Consider the following 24,133-nt stretch of genomic DNA (forward strand, 5'->3'; position numbering starts at 1 on the left):
AGGATCAAACTGATTAGTCCACTTGACTTTCTTTTGTTTAGTAAAGGTTAACTAAGTGAGATTAAACTCAATTCTCATCACCATTGATAAGGATAACTAGGATAGGACTTCCAAATTGTCACACCTTGCCAAGAGTTTATTTTATAGTTATTTATTTATTTTACTTGTCATTTAATTTACTTGTTCCTTACTTTTAAAACCCCCAATTTACAAAACTCATAACCAATAATAAGAACATACTTCCCTGCAGTTCCTTGAGAAGACGACCCGAGGTTTGAATACTTCAGTTATCAATTTATTTAGGGGTTTGTTACTTGTGACAACCAAAACATTTGCACGAAGGGATTTCTGTTGGGTAGAAACTACATCTACAATGCGACTATTTTTATAAAATTCTTTACTAGCAAAAGTCCTAACGTCACACACCAAACTTAGTGTGACACTTTTACTTGGAATTGATGCAAGTATCCAGTAAAGATTGGAAGCAAATTTTTGTTGCATAGCAACACCAAACTTAGAATGCAATCCTATGTCAATTTATTTGAACTAAAACTAAGCAAATGAAACTGTTATATGTTAAGTACAATCACTGAGCCAAGAATCTGTCATGAATAAGGATCTCTTGGTGATGTATTAACAAAAACAGTTAATAAGAGAAAGCATTATAAACAAGTAAATGACTAAAACAAAGAGAAAACTAAAATTGTCTAACTAAAAGAAAGATAATACTGCAAAGGGCATTATGATTATGCAGACAAGTGGTGTTGCTTAATGAATTGCATAGAGAATTAAGTGGCACACCAAACTTAGTATCTTAGTGTGACACTTTCAATTAGAATTGATGCAATCATCCAGAGGGATTGAAAATAATTTGTTGCAGGGCAACACCAAACTTAGAATGTAATCATATGCCAATTTATTGAAATTTAAACAAAGCAAAGAAAGAAAATAAACCAAGCAGAGAAATCAAATGTTACCTAAGGTTGGGTTGCCTCCCAACAAGTACTTTTTTAGTGTCATTAGCTTGACATGTTGTTCTTCACTTTCTTCCTCTTCTTCCAGTTTGTTAAGAGGAATGACCTCGAGAGGGAAGAAGACTCAGCTATTGTCCCTTGTATTGGCCTCTCCTCAGCAAGCTTCCTTTTGTAAATGGCTTGATTGAGCTTGCTTGCTGGATCAGGGACAGGATTGGTGCTTTTGTTAGTTGCCTTCACTTCTTGGATATCAATACTTGACGATTGTGTGATGGTTGGAGCATTATCTTCATCAAACGCCCTTTGGATTGGTGGTTCAATGAGCCCTTCATCTATGTAATTCCCTGCTTCACTTGAGTTTGGATTTTGTTGATTGTCTTCCTCACTTTCTTGTTCTTCCATTTCCTCTTTTTCATTCAACATTTGTGTTAATAGCACTTTCATAGAAGAGGTTTGTTGTTCTTCCCATGATTTCTTCATCTTCTCTTCATATCTTTCAATCATAGATTCAAGTGTTGAGCATCTTTGGTTCAGGGAAGTTTGTGAGGGTTGTGAGTTTTCATGTTTCCTTGTCATCTCAAGTGGCTTCCGTGGATATGCATGTTTAGGTTCAAATATTTCCACCACCTCTTCCTTCTTCACTAAAAATTCACTTGACATAGTAGCCTCTTCCTCTTGCTCTTCTACTTCCTCATTCACATCAACCCAGTAGTCTTCATCTTCCTTGCTTAGCAGTTTTGATTGTTTCCTTATTTTCTCTAAGTGCTCATCCATCTTCTTGCAGAGGGTTTTTTGTTCTTTCCAAGAGTCTATGGATGTTTGTAGGTATTGTTCAAATGCTAGCTCAAGGGATGAAGGTTGAGAGAGATTTTGTGGGCATGGATATGTTGTGGTGATGTTGTTTTGAGTGGTATGGAATAAATCTTGTGAGTTATGGAATGAATTTTGTGAATGTTGAAATGAGTCTTCTGTGTAGTGAAATGAATCTTGTGGTTGGTGAGGTGAGTTATATGGATCTTGAGGGAGGCTTTTTGTTGAGGTAAAATCAAGTGATGAAAATTTTTCAAGTGAAAAACTGGGAGGTGAGGTTGGACAATTTGGCATGAATGAATTGAAGGTTTGCTCAAGTGATGATGGCTCTTGATGAACAAAGTATGGATCATCAAGATTCCTTTGATTTTGCCACTCCCAGTCATAATATGAGTGGTTGTTATTGCAGTACGAGTCATCTTATGGCTCTGGGAGGTGTTCATACTCTTTCATTCCTTAGTGATACTCCCAGCCACCATTAGAATAATGATTTGAATCATTTTGTGGTGGTGGGAAGTATCCCATATGATTCTCTTGCTCATCTTATGGTTTTGAGACATATCTCCATGGATTGTAGTGCTCAGGATCTGTAATTTGTTGGTGATATTCCCAGCCATCATTAGAAATTGGTGATGGTGGGTAATATCCCATAAAATTTATTTGATCATAAGATGAGTTGAACTCCATTTGAATTTTTTAAACCACAACACCAATGAAAATTGAAATTCATATCTCAGAGAAGAATTTCTTAGTGAGATAATAACTCAAACACCTTGGTGTCAATTTAAAACAGAGAACAAAACAAAGAAAATGCTTAATCTAGACTTCTCACCCACTTAATCATTGTTGATCTAAATCAATCCCCGGCAACGGCGCCAAAAACTTGAAGGGTGGAAATCTGATTTCCACACCAAACTCACCGGCAAGTGTACCGGGTCGCATCAAGTAGTAATAACTCACAAGAGTGAGGTCAATCCCACAGGGATTGATGGATCAAGCAACTTAAGTGAGTGATTAGTCTAGTCAAGCTAACATTGGTGACTTGAATGAAATGTAGCCAACAGAAGGTAAATGACAAGAAATTTAAAGTTGTAGAACATAAATGGTAGAAGCTTAGAGAGCAAGGAATGTAAATTGGCAAAATCTTAAATGACAAGAAAGGTAAATTGCATGAAATGTAAAGGGGGCTGGGTGCTAGAAAATTAAATGAAAGCAGTAAAGCAAGCAATTGAAGAGATCTTGAGAACAAGTGACAGGAAATTTAAAGAGTAAGAAAATTAAATTCAGATCATAGTACCTCAAATGTAAAGTGCAGAGGAACAAAAGTTCAGGAAAATAAATTGGGAGCAATAGGAACAGAAAGTAAAAATCACAGAGAAGGAAATTGTAGCAGAAGAAGACTTAAATCAATTCTGAAATCTCAAAGAGAAATTAACAATTTCAATGGAATAGCAAAAACAAAAATAAAGCCAAAAGCTCAATGCTCTCTCTATCAAAACAGAAAGGAAATTGCAGAGGAAGGAAAATGAAACAGAAAAGAAAGGAAATCCCAAATCTCAGTTTCAATTCTCAAGTTCACAAAGGAAAATTTAAACAAAGAGCTCTCTATTCTACGCCTACTCCTATTGCTCTCTAGCAGAGCTAGCCTTTCTTTGAAAATGAAACAGATACCTTTATATAGGCTTCACAAAATAAAAATGAAATTGAAATTGAAAATAAATTACAATTAAATGAAATTCCTAATCTAACTGATCCTTGTGCCTTTGAGTGATATCAATTAGGCCTTGCTTGCTTTGGATTTGAATGAGAGTGGATCCGGATTGCTTGGTTCAAGTGGCATGGGTCAGGGTGCATTTGGTTGAATTTTGGTTGGATGCATGCTCTAGTGGAGCGCTCCGTTGAGTTAGTCAACTTAGCGTTCACTCTTTGCATGCTTTCCTTGTCCCAGGCTCCTTGGTGTAGCGCTCAGTGAAGAGATGTGAACGTAGCGCTTCCTTGGTGCGTGGTTCCCTCTTCGAGCCTTGGTTGCTCCCCTTTGTGGGTTTCCTTGTATAGCGCTCAGTTGGAAGTTTGAACGCTATGCCTTTGATTGAGCGCTTGTTCTTTGTTTCTTTGATAAAGAAGCCCGAAAACGCTCAAATTATTGAGCGTAGCATTCCATTTAATGAGCGCTCATTGTTCCTTGTTTTAATGTAGCTCTCCCTTACATTAATGAACGCTGGGCCAATTGGGCATTACTAAGTAAATTTCATGCATGCTTTCATTGGTTTAATTAATTAGTAATGCTAATTAATTCATTTAACGCCTTGGTTCATTCATTGGCATTACTAATTAAATGTTTCGTGCATGCATGCTTATATTTATTTTATTATACTTAGTAATGCATTAACGTAGCTTAATTTGCCAATTGGCATTAGTAATGAAACTTTCATGCATGCATGCTTTATTACTTTATTAATAATGCCAAGTAATGTAGCGTTCATTCATTCTTAATTGGCATAGTAATTAAATGCATGCATAAGGCAATCATGCGTGCTGTATCATGCCATGGCTTCATGGTCATGGGCCACGCTTTTAAGGTTCCAAAGCGTTCCCAATCTTCAAAGTGTGCCTAAAATTCCTCTTTTCTTCTTTTTAGCTTATTTTGTGCTTTTTTTGCTTCTTTTTCTTCTTATTTCCTACGAAGTTATAAATCAAAAGATCAAGGAAATATACCATTTAAGCACAAAAGAATGCAATATTTAAGCACTAATCATCAATTTCTTATATGAAAAAGCATAGAAAAACATGACATGATGACATGTCATCAAGCCACTAGCTACTGCTACCACCCAAATAAGTCGGAGATTTCTATATAGAAACATTATCACAAGGTTTGTGGTTCTTTACTCCATTACCACAGATAATGGTACTCAGTTCATCGATACAGGTTTCAGGAACTTGGTAGTTGACCTGAAAATAAAGCACTAATTCACATCTGTAGAACACCCACAAGCCAACAGACAGGCAGAAGCTGCCAATAAAGTCATACTGGCTGGGTTAAAACGGAGGCCACAGGACGCAAAGGGAGCTTGCCTAGATGAGTTATAAGTTTTAGAGTATGGATCATTAGCTTGCCTAGATGAGTTTTCAAGGTAATTAGCTTCCTCCCAGTTAACTCCTTCTTCAATGTCCAAATTTCCTTGAGGTGATGATTGAGTGTGGTAGCTGCAGCCTGATTCTTCTCCATTTGCTTGGTCAATTCAGCCAGTTGCTTCGTGATCATCTTATTTTGGGCCAGGATTGCATCCATATGGTTTAATTCCAAGACTCCCTTGTTATTGCTTCTGTCTGAGGCATAAAAATACTCATTGTCAGCCACTGTCTCTATAACATCAATGACTTCTTCAATGGTCTTCTTCTTGTTTAAAGAACCTCCAGATGAGTGGTCTACAACTTTCCTTGATTCACAATTCAGCCCTTCATAAAAGATATGAAGTTGCACCCACTCATTAAACATATCAGGGGGGCATTTCCTTGTCAAATCTTTGAATCTCTCCCAGGCTTCATAAAGAGTCTCACCATCCTGCTGTCTGAATGTCTGCACTTCAGTTCTTAGCCTGTTTACTTTTTGTGGAGGGTAGAACCTTGTTAAGAATCTATTCACTACATCCTCCCAGATGGTCAAGCTTTCCTTGGAAAATGATTCTAGCCATTTTGATGCTTTGTCCCTCAAAGAAAATGGGAACAATAGCAATCTATAGGTGTCAGGATGCACACCATTAGATTTAACAGTGTCACATATCTCTTGGAATTTGGTGAGATGCTCATTAGGATCCTCTTGGACACTTCCTCCAAAAGAACAATTGTTTTGCACAAGAGTTATGAGCTGAGGCTTCAATTCAAAATTCTTAGCATGGATAATTGGCTTTTGAATGCTGTTGCCACAATTTCCTAGATTTGGATTTATGTATGATCCCAAAACTCTCCTCTCTTCTCCAGCAGGGTTGGCTCCACTTCTTCTGGCATGATTGTTCATCTCTCCTTCATGATGGTTTTCCATATCATCCTCCATGGCTATATCCAAGTCTTCCTCCTCTTCTTCTGCACCAATAGCCCTCTTTCCTCTTGCTTCCCTCCTTAATCTCAAGAAGGTTCTCTCCGGTTCACTCTCAAAAGAGGTTGAAACCTCTCTTCTACATGTCATACAAGTAGCACAACAAGTAGTAACCAGCAAGTGAAGAATTTCACAATTAATGAAAGAGTGTGGTTAGAGCAATTGAGGCAATTAATCAAACAGTTAATGAGTTAGTGGGTTAGTTTTGCTGGAAAGTAAAGAAGTAAGAGAAATTAAAGAAAAATAACTAAAAAAAGTTGTAGAGAACAAAAATGAATAACTGAAAGTAAAGTTGAATTAATCAAACGAAAAGAAAAGTGCTCAATCTAGTTATCCTCTAATTTAATAATTGTCAATACAAAACCAATCCCCAGCAATGGCGCCATAAACTTGATTCATGAAAATTGCCTCTCAACAAATTTCCTACCGGCAAGTGTACCAGATTGTCGTCAAGTAAAAACTCACTATTGAGTGAGGTCGAAACCCACAGGGATTGGTTGGTTGATCAATGTTAATTGGAGAATTATACTAGTTGAGCGAAATCAGAATTTAATTAGGATTGCAGAAAGTAAATTGGCGGGAGACTTAAATTGCAAGAAAGTAAATGAACAGAAATTAAATTACTGGAAATTAAATGACAGAAGCTTAACTTGCAAGAAATTAAATGGGAATGGGGATTAAGCATGAAATTAAAGAAGCGGAATATAAACAGAATGGGTAGATCAGAGATGGGGATTCATTGGGCTTTGGGAGATATTGAACTCTGCGGATCAAATCAATTTCATCTCTTCCTCAATCAATGCATTCATTGACATTGCTTGGCCATCTTAGATGATTGGATCCCAATGTCTTGGCTCACCAATCTCTCTAAGCATGAACATTTGCCCAATGTTTTGATTTAATTGCTCATGGGAAGAGTTGAAGTTCGGTCACTAACTATACCACACAAATTCATAGATCAAAGTATTGGTAGGATTACATGTCACTATATCCATCCAACCCCCAATCTAATCCAATGTGAGAAAGCAATTCTAGCATGAATTCTTCATCCCTCTCTCAAAGATCTGAAGAATTCCAATTATGAATAGCTTCTTTGTCAAGACAACTATCCAATTGAATTAAAATCAAAAGCTTTCTAACAAAAATCAAGAGAAAAGAAAGAAGAAGAAGATGAAAACTACTATTGATCCATTGAATTACAATAGAGCTCCCTAACCCAATGAATGGGGTTTAGTTATTCATAGCTCTCAAAATGGAAATTCGAATTGAAAGATACATTCTGGAATTTGAAATGAAAGCCAAAAATGAAGTAAAAAGTCTTCCGTGAGAAAAAAGGGGTTTTTTCTAACTTAAATTCTAAGCTATTTATATACTTTCTTCCATTGATCCTCAATCTCTAAACTGGGCTTTTGGCCTTGATGGAATTGGATTGAAATAGCTCCAATTGGTTTCCCTTGCTGTTGAGAAGAGATCTGTTTGAATTGCAAGTTCTGGTACTTCAAGTTGGAGTCAATGTTTGATGGCCAATGTTGACTCAAACGCCTTCTTAAAAACCAGATGAAGTTGCTGTCATTGGCGTTTGACTCAACATTAGAAAGCCAACATTTTTCTACCCACGCGTACGTGTGCCTGGCGTGTTTGCGCCCATGGGGTAAAAATGCTCATCCACGCGTGTGCGTGCTGCACGCGTGCGTGTGGATGCAAAAATATCATTTTCCAGTTTGAAACAATAGTAGAAGGGTATTGGCCTCAGTGTTGGACTGGCAATGTTCCCTCCAACATTGGCCAATCCACGCGTGTGCGTGCTGCACGCGTGCGTGTGGATTCTTTAAAAGCTATGCCTACGCGTTGCGCGTTTTTAGTTTCAAAATTTTGAGATCAACATTGCGGACGTTGTCCAAGAATGTTGGAGGTAGCGTTTGGGGTCCAACGTCACCCACCCACGCGTGCGCGTCAGCTGCGCGTGCGCGTGGATTGTCAAAATTTCAAATCCACGTGTGCGCGTACAGCACGCGTACGTGTCGCTACAGTTTTTCAGAATTTCCAGAAAGCTCATTTGTTCACAACGTTGGGGGTAACATTGGATGTCCAACGCTCCCTCCAACGTGAGCATCAGCAAATTATGCAGACAATTGCTCTGCCTCCCCTTCAACGTTTGAGGCAATCTTGGTGGTTCAACTTGGCCACCAACGTTGTTTCTTCTTCATCTTTTCCAGGCTCCTTCTTCAACTTTCCTCCAAGCCTTCCTTCACCTGTCATGAACCAATACATACACCAAAATCTTGCTAAAGTCATGAGAATTCTCATCATTCTTAGCACACAAGTAATTATAGCAGAATTCTCATGAAATTGCATCAAATTAACCATGGTTAGATGAATCTAGGTATGTATGAATTTTCACCCAATTTGCTTACTTATAGCTCAAGAAAGTGCATAAAACCTATTAAAAACTCAGAAAAAGGATAGTGAAACTAGCCTAAGATGCCCTGGCATCATAACACCAAACTTAAATCGTGCTTGTCCCTAAGCAAGTACTGAATTATTTGAGAAGAAAGGATGAAACAAAAAATGATGTTTATATCAGCAAGTCATTATTAGTAGCTCATGGGGTTTTATGAAGACAATGCAGCAGCTCACTTTTTATTGATCCTTAGGACTAGAATGTCTCCTTTAAGCATCAACTAATATACTGCTATGACCTGTTATTATTCACTCATCCTTGGTAATTGCTTTTCTTTATTTTTCTTTTCCTGTGAGCTTATTTCTCACTTGTAGCTTAGTGTCATGTGTTGTAGCTACTTCTTAGCTCATTTTCACTTAACACATACTCACTGCAGACACTTAGCTCATAATTCTTCTTAAGACATTGATGCCCAGCACCTCTTTGGGTTACTAAATGCCTTGTAACTAAGTTGCTCTTGATAATGGATTTTCGGTTGATAATTCCGGGTTAGTTAACCTAAGTTACCAAGTGTTAAAGCACTCCATAGAACCTAATCATCCAAGCAAATCCTAGTACAAAAACACCACAGGCATATGTCCTAAGGTCCAAGCTATTGCTGTCTAGCCTTATTCTTTTGCTTTCTTCTGTTTTTGTTGCCACTTTTGGCTTTTCTTTTTCTTTATTTCTATTTGTTTTTCTTTCAGCCAAGGACTTTTATTAGCTAAGATTCATAGACAGCATGCTAGTTTACACTAAAAGGGGAGCAGATTATCCTTTTATTCACTATAAGTGAGCTACTACATAATCAAACATATATACCACCACTTACTGTTATTTCAATTCTTGCTAAAAAGGAACTATTCCACTTATGTTCAACCATTACTTTTACTCAAATTGAAAAGACTCAGGGGACAACACAAGCATTTAAACAAGTGAAAGTGAACACACACACCTAGGCTACACACTTTATTGCAAAATTAAACACAACGGAATGCAAAATGACTTAAACTAAAGGTTAACTATCAATAGGGGCACCCTCAGACTTCCTATTTGCACATTCCAAAATAGAAATAGTTAAGTAACAATACAACCTCTTAAAGTCCAGTTGCTTCCTCTCTGTCATCACCATCTTTGGTTTTTGAGTCCTTCTTTTTCTTCTTATCTGATGGTGTGTATTCCTTCCAAGAGATTGGTTGAATTCCTGCAAGTGATTGGAAGTTGCTTGTTCCCCAAGCACTTGAGAGATTGTTAGCATGTATGCATGTTTGTAGGCTTTTGAATTTAGATTGGTGTGTGAACACCAAACTTAGTTTCTTGCCTACTTCTATATGCAGCAGAGTAAATTCATGCATAGAACCTCATGTGCTTTTATTAAGAAAACAACTATGAACTAGAAATACAAACTATGAACTAGTAATTAAACTATTGTTAAGTAATTTCCCTGCTTGGTTGGAGCTAGTGACTAGTCATGCTGAGGGTTACGATGTGTTCTTTAATTAAATCTTTGGTGGAACACCAAACTTAGAATTACACATTCACCTTTGGATTGTTTTGGTGTGGAACACCAAACTTAGCTCCTTGTAATACAGAGAATCTACTTAACTCTTTTATTGAATTTAACTTGGGAAAGAGAACTACCTTTGGTTGGGTTGCCTCCCAACACGCGCTCTTTTAACGTCACTAGCTTAACGGTTAACTCTCTCAGTCGAGTCTGTATTTTGTCTTAGGCTTTTCCTTCATATCACCCAAATAGTGCTTGAGCCTTTGTCCATTTACAGTCAAGGTCTCCTGTGATTTTTCTTCCATAATTTCTATATGTCCATAAGGAGAAACCTTGGTGATAAGAAAAGGGCCTGACCACCTTGATCTTAATTTCCCAGGGAAAAGTTTCAATCTGGAGTTGTAAAGCAGCACTTTCTGTCCTTTCTCAAAGCTTCTTGGTGCCCTCTTGAGGTCATGTTTTTCCTTTGCCTTCTCCTTCTACATTTTGACATTTTCATAGGCTTGGGATCTGAATTCTTCCAATTCTTTCAGTTGCAAGAGCCTCCTTTCACCAGCAGCTTGGCTATCAAAATTCAACAACTAGAGAGCCCAGAAAGCTTTGTGTTCAAGCTCTAATGGCAGGTGACAAGCCTTACCATACACCAGCTGATATGGAGACATCCCAATTAGTGTCTGATGAGCGGATAATTTATACCCCTTTTGGCATTATTTTTACATAGTTTTTAGTATGTTTTAATTACTTTTTATTATATTTTTATTAGTTTTTATGCAAAAATCACATTTCTAGACTTTACTATGAGTTTGTGAATTTTTCTGTAATTTCAGGTATTTTCTGGCTGAAATTGAGGGACCTGAGCAAAAATCTTATTCAGAGGCTGAGAAAGGACTGCAGATGCTGTTGGATTCTGACCCTCCTGCACTCGAAGCAGATTTTCTGGAGCTACAGAAGCCCAATTGGCGCGCTCTTAATTGCATTGGATAGTATACATCTTGGGCTTTCTAGAAATATATAATAGTCCATACTTTGCCCAAGATTTGATGGCCCAAACTGGCGTTCAAACGTCCACCAGAGACCCTTTTCTGGCGTAAAATGCCAGAACTGACACCAGAACTAGAGTTAAACGCCCAAACTGACATCCAAGCTGGTGTTTAACTCTAGAAAAGGCCTATACACGTGTAAAGCTCAATGTTCAGCCCAAGCACACACCAAGTGGCCCCGGAAGTGGATTTCTGCACTATCTGCACTTAGTTACTTATTTTCTGTAATCCCTAGTAACTAGTTTAGTACAAATAGCACTTTTTACTATTGTATTAGGGAGCTTATGCCATTTTTCACATTTTGAGAGGCTGGCCATTCGGCCATGCCTAGACCTTTTTCTCTTATGTATTTTCTACGGTGGAGTTTCTACACCTCATAGATTAAGGTGCGGAGCTCTGCTGTTCATCATGAATTAATGCAAGTACTATTGTTTCTTTTTCAATCCACGCTTACTTCTTCTCCAAGATATAATCTCGTACTTAATTCAGTTAAGTCAGAATGAAGGGGTAACCCGTGACAATCACCCTCTATCTTCATTACTCGCTTAGCCAAGATCCGCGTGCCTGACAACCACAAGTGGTCTACATGATATTCAACGTAGTCATTGGACGACAGCCGGAGTATATTCTCTTGGGTCTCTAATCCACAAACTGAGTTCGTGAGATTAGGATCTTCGTGGTATAGGCTAGAACCAATTGGCAGCATTCCTGAGATCCGGAAAGTCTAAACCTTGTCTGTGGTATTCTAAGTAGGATCTGGGAAGGGATGACTGTAATGAGCTTCAAACTCATGAATGTTGAACACAGTGACAGCGTGCAAAAGGATAGAGAGATCCTATTCCAACGCTAGTGAGAACCGACAGATGATTAGCCGTGCAGTAGCTGTACCAGGTATTTTTCATCCGAGACGAGCAATTCGACAGTTGATTATCCGTGCAGAAACCGTACCTGGTATTTTTCATCCGAGAGGATCATACAGCTTGCCATGGAAGGGAGCACGCATGGTTGGAATAAGACAATAGGAAAGCAGAGGTTCAGAAGCAACAAAGCATCTCCAAACGCTTATCTGAAATTTCCACCAATGAATCACATAAGTATCTTTATTTTATTTTATGTTTTATTTATCTTTTAATTATCAAAACTCATAACCAATTGAATCCACCTGACTAAGATTTATAAGATGACCATAGCTTGCTTCATGCCGACAATATCCGTGGGATCGACCCTTACTCACGTAAGGTATTACTTGCACGACCCAGTGCACTTGCTGGTTAGTTGTGTGGAGTTGTGAAAAGTGTGATCACAATTTTGTGCACCAGTGTCTTAAAGGCTGTCCTATATGCCCAAAGAGCATCATCCAACTTCTTCGACCAGTCTTTTCTTGAAGCTCCCACCATCTTCTCCAGGATCTTTTTAGCTTTCTGTTGGATACTTCTGTCTGGCCACTTGTTTGGGGGTGATAGGGTGTGGCAACCTTGTGCTTCACCCCATATCTCAGGAGGAGGGTTTCTAATGGCTAGTTGCAAAAATGGCTTCCTCCATCACTGATGAGTGCTCTGGGAACTCCAAACTGGCTAAAGATATTCTTTCTGAGGAAGTTCAGGACCACCTTGTTGTCATTTTTAGGGGTTGCAATGGCCTCCACCCATTTGGACACATAGTCTACTGCCACCAAAATGTAGTTGTTTGAGTATGAGGTTGGGAATGGTCCCATGAAATCAATCCCCCATACGTCAAACAACTCAAGTTCCAAGATGAATTGCTGTGGCATCTCATTTTTCTTGGGCAGATTTCTAGCCTGCTGATATTCATTACAGTTCTTCACTAGCTCTCGTGCATCTTTGAAGATGGTGAGCCAAAAGAACCCGCACTGCAAGACTTTTCCTGTGGTTCTTTCTCCTCCAAAATGGCCTCTATAGTAAGAACCATGACAATTCCATAAAACTTCCCTTCCTTCCTCCTCTGAAATATATCTTCTGAGCAATCTATCCGAGCATTTTTTGAATAAGTATGGCTCATCCTAAATAAAATACTTTGCATCATTGATGAGTTTCCTCCTTTTATGCTTGTTGATCATTGAAGGAACTTTCCCGACAGCCTTAAAATTAGCAATATCCGCAAACCAAGGTGCCTTATGAACCAGCATTAGTTGCTCATCAGGGAAGAATTCATTGACACTTGATTTGTGGGTGCTACCTTCTTCACAGGGAATTCTGGACAAATGATCTGCTACTTTGTTCTCCACTCCCTTCTTGTCTTTAATCTCAATGTTGAATTCCTGCAATAGCAAAATCCACCTTATCAGTCTTGGTTTTGACTCTTATTTTGCAAGTAAATATTTTAGTGCTGCATGATTAGTAAAAATAATAACTTTAGATCCAATGAGATATGATTTAAACTTGTCAAATGCAAACACTATTGCCAGTAGTTCCTTCTCAGTAGTGGTATAATGATGAGCGGATAATTTATACGCTTTTTGGCATTGTTTTTAGTATGTTTTTAGTAGAATCTAGTTGCTTTTAGGGATGTTTTCATTAGTTTTTATGCTAAATTCACATTTCTAGACTTTACTATGAGTTTGTGTGTTTTTCTGTGATTTCAGGTATTTTCTGGCTGAAATTTAGGGACTTGAGCAAAAATCAGATTCAGAGGTTGAAGAAGGACTGCTGATGTTGTTGGATTCTGACCTCCCTGCACTCAAAGTGGATTTTATGGAGCTACAGAACTCAAAATGGCGCACTTCGAATTGCGTTGGAAAGTAGACATCCAGAGCTTTCCAAAAATATATAATAGTCCATACTTTGCCCAAGTTTAGATGACGCAAACTGGCGTTCAACGCCAGCTCTCTACCCAATTCTGGCGTCCAGCGCCAGAAACAAGTTGCTAAGTGGAGTTCAACGCCCAAACTGGCACAAAAACTGGCGTTCAACTCCAAGAATGACCTCTCCACGTGTAGACTTCAAGCTCAGCCCAAGAACACACCAAGTGGGCCCCGGAAGTGGATTTATGCATCAATTACTTACTTCTGTAAACCCAAGTAACTAGTTTATTATAAATAGGACTTTCTACTATTGTATTAGATATCTTTGAATCCAGGATTGTATCTTTGGATCATCTTTGGATGCCTAGTTCTTAGATTAGAGGGGCTGGCCATTCGGCCATGCCTGAACCTTTCACTTATTTATTTTTAACGGTAGAGTTTCTACACTCCATAGATTAAGGTGTGGAGCTCTGCTTTTCCTCATGAATTAATGCAAAGTACTACTGTTTTTCTATTCAATTCAACTTATTCCACTTCTAAGATATTCATTCGCACTTCAACCTGAATGTGATGAACGTGACAATCATCATCATTCCCTATGAACGCGTGCCTGACAACCACTTCCGTTCTACCTTCGATTGAATGATTATCTCTTGGATCTCTTAATAAGAATCTTCGTGGTGTAAGCTAGATAGATGGCGGCATTCATGAGAATCCGAAAAGTCTAAACCTTGTCTGTGGTATTCCGAGTAGGATTCTGGGATTGAATGACTGCGACGAACTTCAAACTCGCGAGTGTTGGGCGTAGTGACAGACGCAAAAGGAGGGTGAATCCTATTCCAGTATGATCGAGAACCTCAGATGATTAGCCGTGTTGTGACAGAGCATTTGGACCATTTTCACAAGAGAATGGGATGTAGCCATTGACAACGGTGATGCCCTTACATAAAGCCAGCCATAGAAAGGAGTAAGACTGATTGGATGAAGACAGCAGGAAAGCAGAGGTTCAGAGGAACGATTGCATCTCCATGCGCTTATCTGAAATTCTTACCAATGATTTACATAAGTATTTCTATCCTTATTTTCTTATCTATTTTCGAAAACTCCATAACTATTTTATATCCGCCTGACTGAGATTTACAAGGTGACCATAGCTTGCTTCATACCAACAATCTCCGTGGGATCGACCCTTACTCACGTAAGGTTTATTACTTGGACGACCCAGTGCACTTGCTGGTTAGTTGTATCGAAGTTGTGACAAATTATGAATTAAGATTAGAGCACCAAGTTCTTGGGGCCATTACCAGGGATCACAATTTCGTGCACCAAGTTTTTGGCGCCGTTGCCGGGGATTGTTCGAGTTTGGACAACTGACGGTTCATCTTGTTGCTCAGATTAGGTAATTTTCTTTTTGTTTTATTTTCAAAAATTTTTCAAAAAACTTTTCAAAAATTTCTCCTTTGTTTTCGAAAAAAAAAATTTCTTTTCAAAAAAAAATTTTAAATTATTCTATGGCTTCAAAACTTTCAAGAATGAATTCTAGAGTTTCATGGTAACATGTTAAATCCTATCTGGCTGTAAAGCCATACCCAAACTGCTTTGGGATTGGTCTTCAACTAATCACCACAATGCATGTAATTCCATCCTAAGCTGACTGGCTATTAAACCATGTCCAACCCTTTGATTGGAGCTTTGGGCTAATATTGAAAGATTCCTGGAATTCTTCTTAAAGATTTTGGAATCCTTATTTTTTCTTTTCCACACTAATTTTCGAAAAATATAAAATAAAAATACAAAAAAAAATTAAAAAATCATAAAAAATCAAAAATATTTTGTGTTTCTTGTTTGAGTCTTGAGTCAAGTTGAAAGTTTGGTGTCAATTGCATATACATCTTGCATTTTTCGAAAAATTCATGCATTTATAGTGTTCTTCATGATCTTCAAGTTGTTCTTGGTAAGTCTTCTTGTTTGATCTTGATGTTTTCATGTTTTGTGTCTTTTCTTGTTTTTCATATGCATTCTTGCATTCATAGTGTTTATACATGAAAAATTTCTAAGTTTGGTGTCTTGCATGTTTTCTATGCATATAAAAATTTTTAAAAATAAGTTCTTGATGTTCATCTTGACATTCAAAGTGTTCTTGGTGTTCATCTTGACATTCATAGTGTTCTTGCATCCATCACATACTTTGATCCAAAATTCTCATGCATTGCATCATTTTTCATGTTTTCATCTCTCATCATTAAAAATTCAAAAAAATCAAAAAAATATCTTTCCCTTTTTCTTCTCATAAATTCGAAAATTTGGATTGACTCTTTCAAAAAATTTTAAAATCTAGTTGTTTTTATGAGTCAAATCAAATTTTCAATTTAAAAATCTTATCTTTTTCAAAATCTTTTTCAAAAATCAAATCTTTTTCATTTTTCTTAGTTATTTTCGAAAATTTTAAAAATATTTTTCAAAAATCTTTTTCTTAATTTTATATCATAATTTTCGAAAATAACATCATCAATTAATGTTTTGATTCAAAAATTTCAAGTTTGTTACTTACTTGTTAAGAAAGATTCAAACTTTAAGTTCTAGAATCATATCTTGTGATTTCTTGTGAATCAAGTCATTAATTGTGATTTTAAAAATCAAATCTTTTTCAAAACTAATTTCAATCATATTTTTTCAAAAATATCTTCTTATCTTATCTTTTTCAAAAATTTGATTTTAAAATATCTTTTCTAACTTCCTAACTTCCTATCTTTTCAAAATTTGTTTCAACTAACTAACTAACTTTTTGTTTGTTTCTTATCTTTTTCAAAATCACCTAACTAACTCTCTCTCTCTAATTTTCGAAAATATCTCCCCTCTTTTTCAAAATTTCTTTTTAATGAACTAATTATTTTAATTTTTTATTTTAATTTTCAAAAACTACTACCCTTTTTCAAAAATAATTTTTGAAAATCCTTCTCCCTCATCTCCTTCTAATTATTTATTCATCTACTAACACTTCTCTTCATCTCACATCACTGCTCCTATCCTTACCCTTGTGTTTGGATTCTTCATTCTTCTTCACCCCTATTCCTTTTCTTCTTCTACTATCAATAAGGAACCTCTTTATTGTGACATAGAGGATTCCTCTTCTTTTCTTGTTCTCTTCTCTTTCTTATGAGCAGGAACAAGGAAAAAGGCATTCTTGTTGAAGCTGATCCAGAACCTGAAAGGACTCTGAAGAGGAAACTAAGAGAAGCTAAAATACAACAATCCAGAGACAATCTTATTAAAAATTTCGAACAAGTAAAGGAGATGGCAGCCGAACCCAACAACAATAATGCAAGGAGGATGCTTGGTGACTTTACTGCACCAAATTCCAATTTACATGGAAGAAGCATCTCCATTCCTGCCATTGGAGCAAACAACTTTGAGCTGAAACCTCAGCTAGTTTCTCTGATGCAGCAGAACTGCAAGTTTCATGGACTTCCATCTGAAGATCTTTTTCAGTTCTTTACTGAATTCTTGCAGATATGTGATACTGTTAAGACTAATGGAGTAGATCCTGAAGTCTACAGGCTCATACTTTTTCCTTTTGCTGTAAGAGACAGAGCTAGAATATGGTTGGACTCTCAACCTAAGGATAGCCTGAACTCTTGGGATAAGCTGGTCAAGGCTTTCTTAGCCAAGTTCTTTCCTCCTCAAAAGCTAAGCAAGCTTAGAGTGGATGTTCAAACCTTCAGACAGAAAGAAGGTGAATCCCTCTATGAAGCTTGGGAGAGATACAAGGAACTGACCAAAAAGTGTCCTTCTGACATGCTTTCAGAATGGACCTTCTTGGATATATTCTATGATGGTCTGTCTGAATTAGCTAAGATGTCATTGGATACTTCTGCAGGTGGATCCATTCACCTAAAGAAAATGCCTGCAGAAGCTCAAGAACTCATTGACATGGTTGCTAATAACCAGTTCATGTACACTTCTGAAAGGAATCTTGTGAATAATGGGACGCCTATGAAGAAGGGAGTTCTTGAAATTGATACTCTGAATGCTATATTAGCTCAGAATAAAATATTAACTCAGTAAGTCAATATGATTTCTCAGAGTCTGAATGGAATGCAAGCTGCATCCAACAGTACTCAAGAGGCATCTTCTGAAGAAGAAGCTTATGATTCTGAAAACCCTGCAATAGCAGAGGTAAATTATATGGGTGAACCTTATGGAAACACATATAATTCATCATGGAAAAATCATCCAAATTTCTCATGGAAGGATCAAAAGCCTCAACAAGGCTTTAATAATGGTGGAAGAAATAGGTTTAACAATAGTAAATATTTTCCATCATCCACTCAGCAACAGACAGAGATCTCTGAACAAAGTACCTCTAATTTAGCAAACTTAGTCTCTGATCTGTCCAAGGCCACTGTAAGTTTCATGAATGAAACAAGGTCATCCATTAGAAATTTGGAGGCACAAGTGGGCCAGCTGAGTAAAAGGATCACTGAAATCCCTCCTAGTACTCTCCCAAGCAATACAGAAGAGAATTCAAAAGGAGAGTGCAAGGCCATTGAATTAATTACCATGGCCGAACCTGTGAAGGAAGGAGAGGACGTGAATCCCAAGGAGGAAGACCTCCTGGGATGTCCAGTGATCAATAAGGAGCTTCCCTTTGAGGAACCAAAGGAATCTGAGACTCATCTAGAGACCATAGAGATTCCATTAAACCTCCTTATGCCATTCATGAGCTCTGATGAGTATTCCTCTTCTGAAGAGAATGAGGATGTTACTGAAGAGCAAATTACCAAGTACCTTGGTGCAATCATGAAGCTGAATGCCAAATTATTTGGTATTGAGACTTGGGAAGATGAACCTCCCTTGTTCACCAATGAACTAAGTGATCTGGATCAACTGAGATTGCCTCAGAAGAAACAGGATCCTGGAAAGTTCGTAATACCTTGTACCATAGGCAACATGATCTTTGAAAAGGCTCTGTGTGACCTTGGTTCAAGGATAAACCTCATGCCCCTCTCTGTAATAGAGAAACTGGGAATCTATGGGGTGCAAGCCACTAAAATCTCATTAGAGATGGCAGACAATTCAAGAAAATAGGCTTATGGACAAGTAGAGGACGTGTTAGTAAAGGTTGAAGGCCTTTACATCCCTGCTGATTTCATAGTCCTAGATACTGGGAAGGATGAGGATGAATCCATCATCCTTGGAAGACCCTTCCTAGCCACAGCAAGAGCTGTGATTGATATGGACAGAGGAGAATTGATCCTTCAATTAAATGAGGACAACCTTGTGTTTAAAACTCAAAGATCTCTCTCTGTACCCATGGAGAGGAAGCACAGTAAGCTTCTCTCATTGCAGAGTCAACCAGAGCCCCCACAGTCAAACTCTAAGTTTGGTGTTGGGAGGCCACAACCAAACTCTAAGTTTGGTGTTGAAATCCCATATCCAAACTCTAAGTTTGGTGTTGGAGAGTCTCAACAATGCTCTGAACATCTGTGAGGCTCCATGAGAGCCCACTGTCAAGCTATTGACATTAAAGAAGCGCTTGTTGGGAGGTAACCCAATTTTTATCTAATCTCTATTTTTATTGTTTTTCATGTTTTATTAGGTTCATGATCATGTGGAGTCACAAAATAAATCAAAAAAATTGAGAACGGAATCAAAAATAGCAGAAGAAAAATCACACCCTGGAGGAAGACCTTACTAGCGTTTAAACGCCAGTAAGAAGCACCTGGTTGGCGTTCAACGCCAGAACAGAGCATGGTTCTGGTGCTGAACGCCCAAAATGGGCAGCATCTGGGCGTTTGAACGCCAGAAATGCACCCTGGAGAAGAGCTGGCGCTGAACGCCCAGAACAAGCATGGTTCTGGCGTTCAACGCCAGAAATGAGCAACAAATGGGCGTTCAACGCCCAGAACAAGCACCAATCTGGCGCTGAACGCCCAGAGTTGTGTGCAAGGGTATTTTGCATGCCTAATTGGGTGCAGGGATGTAAATCCTTGACACCTCAGGATCTGTGGACACCACAGGATCATCTCAGGATCTGTGAATCCCACAGGATCCCCACCCACCTCACCCTCTCCCTCTCCATTCATGGTCATCCCTTCTGTTTTCCATTCACCACTCACATCCATACACATATCCCTCCATCTCTTCCATATCTTCTTCTTTTACTATTCTTTCTTCTTTTGCTCGAGGACGAGCAACATTCTAAGTTTGGTGTGGTAAAAGCATTAGCTTTTTATTTTTCCATTACCATTGATGGCACCTAAGGCCAGAGAAACCTCAAGAAAGAGGAAAGGGAAGGCAATTGCTTCTACCTCTGAGCCATGGGAGATGAAAAGATTCATCTCACAAGCCCATCACTAAGAAAAGGATGGAGCAAGCAAGAGAGCCCATTCATGGAGCTCAAGAAACACATGGGGAAGCTCATCATCAAGAAATCCCTGAGATACCTCAAGGGATGCACTTTCCTCCACAGAATTTTTGGGAGCAAATCAACACCTCCCTAGGAGAATTAAGTTCCAACATGGGACAATTAAGGGAGGAACATCAAGAGCACTCCATCATCCTTCATGAAATAAGAGAAGATCAAAAAGCAATGAGGGAGGAGCAACAAAGACAAGGAAGAGACATAGAAGAGCTCAAGGACATCATTGGTTCCTCAAGAAGGAAACGCCACCATCACTAAGGTGGACTCATTCCTTGTTCTTATTTTCTGTTTTTTGTTTTCTATGTTAAGTGCTTATCTACGTTTGTGTCTTCATTACATGATCATTAGTATTTAGTAACTATGTCTTAAAGTTATGAATGTCCTATGAATCCATCACCTCTCTTAAATGAAAAATATTTTAATTCAAAAGAACAAGAAGTACATGAGTTTCGAATTTATCCTTGAACTTAGTTTAATTATATTGATGTGGTGACAATGCTTCTTGTTTTCTGAATGTATGCTTGAATAGTGCATATGTCTTTTGAAGTTGTTGTTCATAAATGTTAAATATGTTGGCTCTTGAAAGAATGATGACAAGGAGACATGTTATTTGATAATCTGAAAAATCATAAAAATGATTCTTGAAGCAAGAAAAAGCAGCAAAGAACAAAGCTTGCAGAAAAAAACATAGGCGAAAAAAAATAGAAAGAAAAAGAAAAAGCAAGCAGAAAAAGCCAAAAGCTCTTAAAACCAAGAGGCAAGAGCAAAAAGCCAATAATCCTTAAAACCAAAAGGCAAGGGCAAATAAAAAGGATCCCAAGGCTTTGAGCATCAGTGGATAGGAGGGCCTAAAGGAATAAAATCCTGGCCTAAGCGGCTAAACCAAGCTGTCCCTAACCATGTGCTTGTGGCGTGAAGGTGTCAAGTGAAAACTTGAGACTGAGCGGTTAAAGTCAAGGTCCAAAGCAAAAAAAAGAGTGTGCTTAAGAACCCTGGACACCTCTAACTGGGGACTTTAGCAAAGCTGAGTCACAATCTGAAAAGGTTCACCCAATTATGTGTCTGTGGCATTTATGTATCCGGTGGTAATACTGGAAAACAAAGTGCTTAGGGCCACGGCCAAGACTCATAAAGAAGCTATGTTCAAGAATCATCATACTGAACTAGGAGAATCAATAACACTATCTGAACTCTGAGTTCCTATAGAAGCCAATCATTCTGAACTTCAATGGATAAAGTGAGATGCCAAAACAATTCAAGAGGCAAAAAGCTACAAGTCCCGCTCATCTGATTGAAGCTATGTTTCATTGATAGTTTGGAATTTATAGTACATTCTCTTCTTTTTATCCTATTTGATTTTCAATTGTTTGGGGACAAGCAACAATTTAAGTTTGGTGTTGTGATGAGCGGATAATTTATACGCTTTTTGGCATTGTTTTTAGTATGTTTATAGTAGAATCTAGTTGCTTTTAGGGACGTTTTCATTAGTTTTTATGCTAACTTCACATTTCTGGACTTTACTATGAGTTTGTGTGTTTTTCTGTGATTTCAGGTATTTTCTGGCTGAAATTGAGGGACTTGAGCAAAAATCAGATTCAGAGGTTGAAGAAGGACTGCTGATGCTGTTGGATTCTGACCTCCCTGCACTCAAAGCAGATTTTCTGGAGTTACAGAACTTAAAATGGCGCACTTCTAATTGCTTTAGAAAGTAGACATCAAGGGCTTTCTAGAAATATATAATAGTCCATACTTTGCTCAAGTTTAGATGACGCAAACTAGCGTTCAACGCCAGTTCTCTGCCCAATTCTGGCGTCCAGCACCAGAAACAAGTTGCAAAGTGGAGTTCAATGCCCAAACTGGCACAAAAACTGGCGTTCAACTCCAAGAATGACCTCTCCACGTGTAGACTTCAAGCTCAGCCCAAGCACACACCAAGTGGGCCCGAAGTGGATTTATGCATCAATTACTTACTTCTGTAAACCCTAGTAACTAGTTTATTATAAATAGGACTTTCTACTACTGTATTAGATATCTTTGAATCCGGGATTGTATCTTTAGATCATCTTTGGATGCCTAGTTCTTAGATCAGAGGGGCTGACCATTCGGCCATGCCTGAACCCTTCACTTATGTATTTTTAACGGTAGAGTTTCTACACTCCATAGATTAAGGTGTGGAGCTCTGCTGTTCCTCGTGAATTAATGCAAAGTACTACTGTTTTTCTATTCAATTCAACTTATTCCACTTCTAAGATATTCATTCGCACTTCAACCTGAATGTGATGAACGTGACAATCATCATCATTCCCTATGAACGTGTGCCTGACAACCACTTCCATTCTACCTTCGATTGAACGATTATCTCTTGGATCTCTTAATCAAAATCTTCGTGGTGTAAGCTAGATAGATGGCGGCATTCATGAGAATCTGAAAAGTCTAAACCTTGTCTGTGGTATTCCGAGTAGGATTCTGGGATTGAATAACTGTGACGAACTTCAAACTCGCGAGTGCTGGGCGTAGTGACAGACGCAAAAGGAGGGTGAATCCTTTTCCAGTATGATCGAGAACCTTAGATGATTAGCCGTGCTGTGACAGAGCATTTGGACCATTTTCACAAGAGGATGGGATGTAGCCATTGACAACGGTGATGCCCTTACATAAAGCCAGCCATAGAAAGGAGTAAGACTGATTGGATGAAGACAGCAGGAAAGCAGAGGTTCAGAGGAACGATTGCATCTCCATGCGCTTATCTGAAATTCTTACCAATGATTTACATAAGTATTTCTATCCTTATTTTCTTATCTATTTTCGAAAACTCCATAACTATTTTATATCCGCCTGACTGAGATTTACAAGGTGACCATAACTTGCTTCATACCAACAATCTCCGTGGGATCGACCCTTACTCACGTAAGGTTTATTACTTGGACGACCCAGTGCACTTGCTGGTTAGTTGTATCGAAGTTGTGACAAATTATGAATTAAGATAGAGTACCAAGTTCTTGGGGCCATTACCAGGGATCACAATTTTGTGCACCATATAATTCCTTTGAGTTTCATTCAAAACCTTGCTGGCATAATATATAACATGCACTAAATTGCCTTTCCTTTGTCTAAGCACTGCCCCAACAGCAAAGTCTGATGCATCACACATCAGTTCAAAAGGCAAATTCCAATTAGGTGGGGCAATGATAGGTGCTGAGAAAAGTTCTCTTTTCAGTGTTTCAAATGCTAGTGTGTATTTTTGATCAAACACAAAAGGTGTATTAGAGACTAATAGGTTGCTCAAAGGCTTTGCAATTTTAGAAAAATCTTTAATAAACCTTCTGTAGAAAGCAGTATGGCCTAAAAAACTCCTAATTGCCTTGACATTACTAGGTGGAGATAATTTCTCAATTAATTCCACCTTGGCTTTGTCTACCTCTATGCCTTTTTCTGAAATTTTATGGCCAAGGACAATCCCCTCTGTCACTATAAAGTGGAATTTCTTCCAGTTTAGAACTAGGTGCATCTCTTGGCACCTTTTTAACACTAAGGCAAGATGATTAAGGCAATTGGGAAAGGAATCTCCAAAAACTAAAAAATCGTCCATGAAGACTTTAATGAATTTTTCAATCATGTCTGAGAAAATAGACAACATGCATCTTTGGAAAGTTGCAGGGCAATTGCACAATCCAAAAGGCATGCGCCTGTAAGCGAAAACTCCATATGGACAGGTGAATGATGTTTTTTCTTGATCTCTTGGATCAACCACTATTTGATTATAACCCGAATATCCATCAAGAAAACAGTAGTATGTATGTCCTGCCAATCTTTCCAACATCTGATCCATGAAAGTGAGTGGAAAATGATATTTTCTAGTTGCCTCATTGAGTTTTCTATAGTCAATGCACATCCTCCAGCCTGTTACTGTTCTTGTGGGGATGAGTTCGTTCTTCTCATTGGGTACAACTCTGATCCCTCCTTTCTTTGGAACCACATGGACAGGGATCACCCATGGGCTGTCTGAAATGGGATATATTAATCCTGCCTGCCATAGCTTCATAACCTCTTTTTGGACCACTTCCTTCATGACAGGATTCAATCT

General features: G+C 38.2%; 2 non-coding genes across 2 annotated transcripts; one reads left to right on the forward strand and one right to left on the reverse strand.

The window, feature by feature from the left end:
* Positions 1–5,277: 5,277 nt before the first annotated feature.
* Positions 5,278–5,385, forward strand: LOC112774597 (small nucleolar RNA R71). Its single transcript, XR_003189077.1, has one exon. It is a non-coding gene; the product is annotated as a small nucleolar RNA R71 (small nucleolar RNA).
* An 11,933-nt stretch (positions 5,386–17,318) lies between these two features.
* On the reverse strand, positions 17,319–17,426 carry LOC112774658 (small nucleolar RNA R71). Its single transcript, XR_003189132.1, has one exon. It is a non-coding gene; the product is annotated as a small nucleolar RNA R71 (small nucleolar RNA).
* Between the last annotated feature and the right edge of the window lie 6,707 nt (positions 17,427–24,133).

Source organism: Arachis hypogaea, chromosome 18, assembly GCF_003086295.3.
Source record: "Arachis hypogaea cultivar Tifrunner chromosome 18, arahy.Tifrunner.gnm2.J5K5, whole genome shotgun sequence".
Lineage (NCBI taxonomy): Eukaryota > Viridiplantae > Streptophyta > Magnoliopsida > Fabales > Fabaceae > Arachis > Arachis hypogaea.